This window comes from Miscanthus floridulus, chromosome 13 (genome assembly GCF_019320115.1).
Source record: "Miscanthus floridulus cultivar M001 chromosome 13, ASM1932011v1, whole genome shotgun sequence".
Taxonomy (NCBI): Eukaryota; Viridiplantae; Streptophyta; class Magnoliopsida; order Poales; family Poaceae; genus Miscanthus; species Miscanthus floridulus.
This window is the reverse complement of record NC_089592.1, coordinates 51,162,696-51,168,590: the sequence shown is the minus strand read 5'-3', so window position 1 is coordinate 51,168,590 and position 5,895 is coordinate 51,162,696. Positions and strand designations below refer to the sequence as shown.

The window sequence follows — 5,895 nt, the reverse complement described above, 5'->3', positions numbered from 1 at the left end:
CCCTTTCATTGTCTACTTTCATTCCGATCGCTTCGGTTAAGTCTATCTCAAAACTCCCTTCGAGCCCATCTTCTTGGAAGAACTCTCCGTCATATGTGTTGGGGTCTATGTTGTAATCCTCATTGTTTGGTACAGGTAGTTTACCATGTGGCGATACCTTGTACACAACATCCCAACCCTTAAGACGGTCGTCGATTTGGCATGGGTATGAGAGATAATAAACTTGCGTGGCCTGTTGAGCCACAATATAGACATCATCTCCTGGTAAGATAGATGATTGTCGAATTTCGACTAGCCCAAGATTTGGGGTTCGTCTCACTACTGATGGATCAAACCAATGGCATTTGAATATGACTGGATTAAGAGGTTTGCAACCATGAAACATGAGTTTGTATATTTCTTCAAGTCTTCCGTAGTACTCGACCCCATCAATGCCTAGCGTAAAAACTCCGGTATTTGTGGTTCTTTGATTGGGCCGACTCTGCTCGTGGCTTGTTGTGTGAAAGCGATAGCCATTCACGTCATAACCGGTAAACGACTTGACCCTATAGGCACAGCCATCGGCAACCTGTCTCAACTCGGCACTCAGACACATCAGTTTGGCTCTACAAGTTCAAGCAGGGTGGTTCATTATATTATTCGCATGTACGAGCATCTTGTAATGTCAAACTAAGTACGAGCTAAATTGGACTATACCTTCTGTTTGAACCAAGAAATGAATTTGGGCATTCCATTTCCCGCACCCTCTCTGAGAAGGGTGTCAGCTTCCTGCGGGGTAGGTTCCCTTGATTCACGCCAGAATTGACGATGAAATTCCCTATACCAACGAGAAATATGGGAGTTGGACACAGAATAGTGACTACTTGAGAACAAGTTTGCTGAGAACTTACAGGATGTACGGCTCCACTTTGGATAGGTTGATCAACACATACAGCATGATAGCGCACCACTCTTCATGTTTCAAGATCTTGGTGGTCGAACCACTTGCACTTCCGAGTTGCCCTCGGAAAATGCTAAGGCTCGATTCATCTTCGCCGGCATTGAAATGAGGGGGTGGATTATGCATGCTAGGAAGGTTGTCAGCATAGTATTTTGTTGTAAAGTTTGAAACCTCCTCTAAAATGTATGCATCTGCAATGGATGCTTCAATTTTGCATTTGTTTTTACATTTAGTTCGAAGAACCTTTTGACATCTCTCAATTGAATAGCACCACGGCCCTGCACAGGCCCCCCATTCGTGCTTCATACGGGAGGTGCAAAATCATATGCTGCATCAGATTGAAGAAGCCGGGTGGAAAAATCTTCTCCAACTTACAGAGCAACACATGCGCCATTTTTTCCATTTCTACAACCACGGTACGTGATAACTCCTTGGCACATAGCTGGCGGAAGAAATTGCTCAACTCCGCTAGCACCTGCCAGACATGCTTAGGGACATAGCCTCGAACCATCACTGGAAGTAGGCGCTCAAGCCATATGTGGTAATCATGACTCTTGAGCCCGTTGACTCGCATAGTAGCTAAGTTCACTCCCCTCTTTAGATTCGCTGCATACCCATCAGGGAACATTAACGTTTGGAACCATTCTAGTACCTCCCTGCTTTAGGCCCTCGTCAGGACAAAATTGGCCTTAGGCTTTCTCCACGACTTGCAGGCTCTAGGAGGCGCCATGTCCAGCTTTGGTCTGTCGCATAATCTTGCTTGATCCACTCTAGCCTTAATGTTATCCTTTGTCTTATCAGGAATGTCCATGATTTTACCAAAAATTGCCTCAGCGATATTCTTTTCAGTGTGCATTACATCAATGTTATGTGGAAGAAGAAGATCATCAAAATAGGGGAGGTTCCACAAGCACGACTTTTGAGTTCAGGCATGTTGCTTGCCATATCCCACAAAACCACCTTCTTGTTTATTGACCTTGAGAGCGTCTAACTGAGCACGAATCGCAGCTCCTGTCATCATCTGCGGTTCAGGGTCTTTAACTACGGCACCTTTCATAAAGTTCTTGATGTCTAGTCTGAATGGATGGTCAGGAGGGAGGGATTGTCGATGTTTGTCGAACGAAGAATACTTGCTACCCTTCGTCAACCAAATGAACATCAGAGATGCCTTGCATACCGGGCATGGGAACCTCCCGTGAACACACCAGCAGTAGAAAATCCCATATGCCGACAAGTCATGCAGGGAGTACTGGTACCAAACATGCATCTTGAAGTTTGTCTTTGTAGCTCAGTCATATGTCCATACCCCTTCCTCCCAAGCACAGAGCAAATCATCAATCAGAGGCTCCATGTACACACTCATATTATTCCCCGGGTGTTCTGGAATTATCAACGACAAGAATATGTTCTATCGTTGAAAGAGGACGCCAGGGGGAGATTGAGGGGGATAACGAAATGGGCCAATAGGTATACAGGGCAGCCACCATTCCATAATGATTGAACTCATCTGTTGCCAGCGCAACACATACATTACGAGCCTCTAGAGCTTTCTCACGATGAATCTCATCAAACCTTGTCCAGGATTCACCATCGGATGGGTGTACCATCTTCTCAGGATTGTATCGACGTCCGTTTTTATGCCATGTCATTTGTTTCATGGATTCCTCAGTCATGTAAAGCCATTGGATCCTCGGTATGAAAGGAAGGTACCGTAGGATCTTCACGGGGATTGTGAGCTGCCTCTTCTGACCATCACTAGAGTCTACCTCCAGGAACCTAGATGATTCGCACTTCACATAGTACTTTTCTTCCGCATATTCTTTCCTAAATAAGATGCACCCCTTTGGACAAGCATGTATCTGCTCGTATGCCATCTTAAGTGCACGAAGGAGTTTTTGTGCCTCATACATGCTCTTTGACAAGATGTGACCATCCGGGAGCAGGCTACCGACAACTGTGAGCATAACATCGAAGGTGTCTCGACTCAAGCTAAACTGGGACTTCACGGCCATTAGGCGTGCAATGGCATCCAGTTGAGAAACCTTGGAATACCCGTGAAGGGGTTGCTATGCCGTAGACAACATGTTGTAATACGCCTTTGTGGTAGCCTTTGGCTCCTCCTCCCTATGTCCTTCATCAAAGTGTGCTTCATGATAGTCATTTAACATGTCTCCTACCCCGGCATCCCCATCATATTCCTCGATGCTTTGTCTCACGACCTCGTCTCTCCCACGATCGGCTTCACCATGGTAGATCCACCTGTTATAGTCTACCGTAAATCCATTCTTGCAAAGATGTTTACCCATGACCAGCTTGGTTTGTCGACGCGTGTTTGCACATTTGCTGTAGGGACACAAGTGACACTAGCTCCTTTAACCCTTGCAAATGCCCGTTCCAAGAAAGCATTGGTCTTGTCAATCCATTCTTCAGTCCACGAACTCTGATTAGAGCGGCCCGTGTACATCCACTCACGGTCATCCATCCTCTAGCATATTAGCGAGTAATATAAAAAATCACGTTGCATCTACACGTTCATATACTATCTAATAGGTGAAGATATGTCCTAATCCCACCCGAGGATGTACAGATGGGGTTAGTTTCCATGCTCTACTCCTATCCGAGACAGAATTTCGGTAGCACCTCCCCGCTGCTTCTCCAAATACACATCCTGAAAGGGAGATTGTGTATCCGGAGAACAACAGGGAGATGCTGCCGAAACTCTATCACGGATCGGAGTAGAGCATGGAAACTAACAACATCTACACATCCTCGGGTTGTCCAAAAAACGTAGACAATTCGAAATAAATACGGTTATAGATATGAAAAGATCTGCATATTTCCAACCGTATCTCTTTCAAATGGGAGACGCCTAGCTAGGTTACGTGATATACGAACATGATACTGGAAAGAATGGTCTTTTATGCCTCACCTTGCTGTCCTGCAAAGTGACGAGTCGAGGATGACAAGTCGTGGGGCGGCGGGAGGGCAAGGCGGAACCAGGCGGGGCAGGGAGCGGCGGCAAAAACTTGCAAGTTGATATGTGGTTGTAAGATTCAAGCAAGAAGTGTTTAGAAAAACTCTAGAGGTTTATTATCAACTTTGTGTGGGACTCATATGATAAGGAGTGTAATCAAATTGAGCATCAACATAAGAAGCCAAGCATGGATAACCAATAATGTCCATTTCCCAGATGCCATTATACAAAGTCATATGTTTTATTAGTTGATATAACAATAATGTCCATTTCCTTCAATATTTCAGGTGTAAGATAAAGGGGGAACTCCATTGCATGAAACTGTCTAGCACATTGACAAGCACACAGTTCCTAGATGCCAGATGAAAAAGGTAAGAAATTGAGCTGAGCAGCAGCCAGCAAAACATTTTAGGAAACATTCGTACGTGCAACACAACAGGGCATTAGAGCACAACAGATTCCCTTCTATGAGGTGCAACCAGGTAGCAAAATTAGTAAGTTGAGAACACTGCGACAGGTAGTCTATAAAAGTAAGTATTAGGAACCCCCTGAAGCTTACATGCCTGCAATATGTAATAGCCTAGGTTTATGTCAAATGATCATTTTTTCTGCTCCAGTGATGAGTGATTGTCTTGAATAGCTGTTTTCAGTAAACTTATTGTAAGAGTAGCTGCAACAATGTTTTCAGTAAACTTGTTGTAAGAGTAGCTGCAGAAATAAACTTACATCTAATTTATTTATTTTTTGTGGTTTGCACATTCAGTTTTCTCATGTTTTACACATTCAGTACCTAGCAAAAGTGTGACTGGCTTTGTGTATATACCAAGTTGCATTATTCAAGTATTTTACTGATAAACTGGATATGGCTTTGTGCTGCAGCAAAGAAAATAAAACAAAATGTGTATATACCCCGTTGCATTATTCAAGTACTTTACTGGAGTAATAAACTGGATACTGCTTTGTGCTGCTGCAAAGAAAATAAAAGAAATGACCTTTTCTTATTGCTGTATCATGTCCTATAATTAATACACTGTTAAGAGTGGACAATAAAAATAGAAAAGTATACCTGGTTATTTTCTCCATATCTCTATAAAAAAACTTTCGAGGACAACGATGAATCTTCTTCTACTAGTGCAGGTCCTTAAGAGTTAAGAGTGGACATTTACTACTTTGTCTAAAGGTATGCTTCCTGGAAATATGTATGATATTGCATAAATTCTGTGTTATCCTCCCTCCTTTAATTATGCCATGGTGACTGATAGTGATATAGCTTTTGATGCTGTTTTTGGGGTCGCGTAGGTTCTGAAACTTAAGGCCGTGTCTGGTATGAACTTTGCTGGACCACACCACAGAAGAGGTCCACGGACGGGACTGAACAGGAGCTAGCTATTTCAGGACGCAGACAGGCATCACAGTGATTCGGTGAGTCATTCAGAAACAGCTTTTCACCAGCTGGCCGGTTCCTAGTCCGTTCACTCATTGTCTGTTTCTCAATTCATCAGTGATATTGCAGAAAATCCAAAAAACTTCATTACGAACAGCTGGATGTGCAGGTTCGTGTGCTAAAAAAGATGGAAGATTGCTACAGTTGTTTCAATATAGGAAGAGCTGTTAATAGAATATGTCATCTATTTACATTACTCGGGATATGGACAATGATGTATTTGAACCATTTGATTTAACATTTGTTTGAACCATCTCTTGTATGGGTTTTGTATATTTTATAAAATGCAAATTATCTGGCGTGTTTAATATTTATATGCTAGGTTGTCAAAATGTTACTGTATGTGGCCTATTGAAATGAAATGGGCTTTCTTCCAATTCAGTATGCTAGTTACAATTGAAGAGATTTATTTACAGCAAAAGGTAGATCTTCAAATGAGCTTCTCACTCAACAAAGTAAGCTATTTCCCAATCATTATCCCCCAGTCAAGCCAGCGAGGTAAATCAATACACTTGCCCCCTTGTGGCCTTGGTTAAG

At 43.0% G+C, this 5,895-nt stretch overlaps 1 long non-coding RNA gene across 1 annotated transcript; it reads left to right on the top strand.

The window, feature by feature from the left end:
- The first annotated feature begins 5,211 nt into the window (after positions 1-5,211).
- On the top strand, positions 5,212-5,672 carry LOC136500539 (uncharacterized). Its single transcript, XR_010770056.1, has 2 exons — positions 5,212-5,336; positions 5,417-5,672. It is a non-coding gene; the product is annotated as an uncharacterized lncRNA (long non-coding RNA).
- The last annotated feature ends 223 nt before the right edge of the window (positions 5,673-5,895 follow it).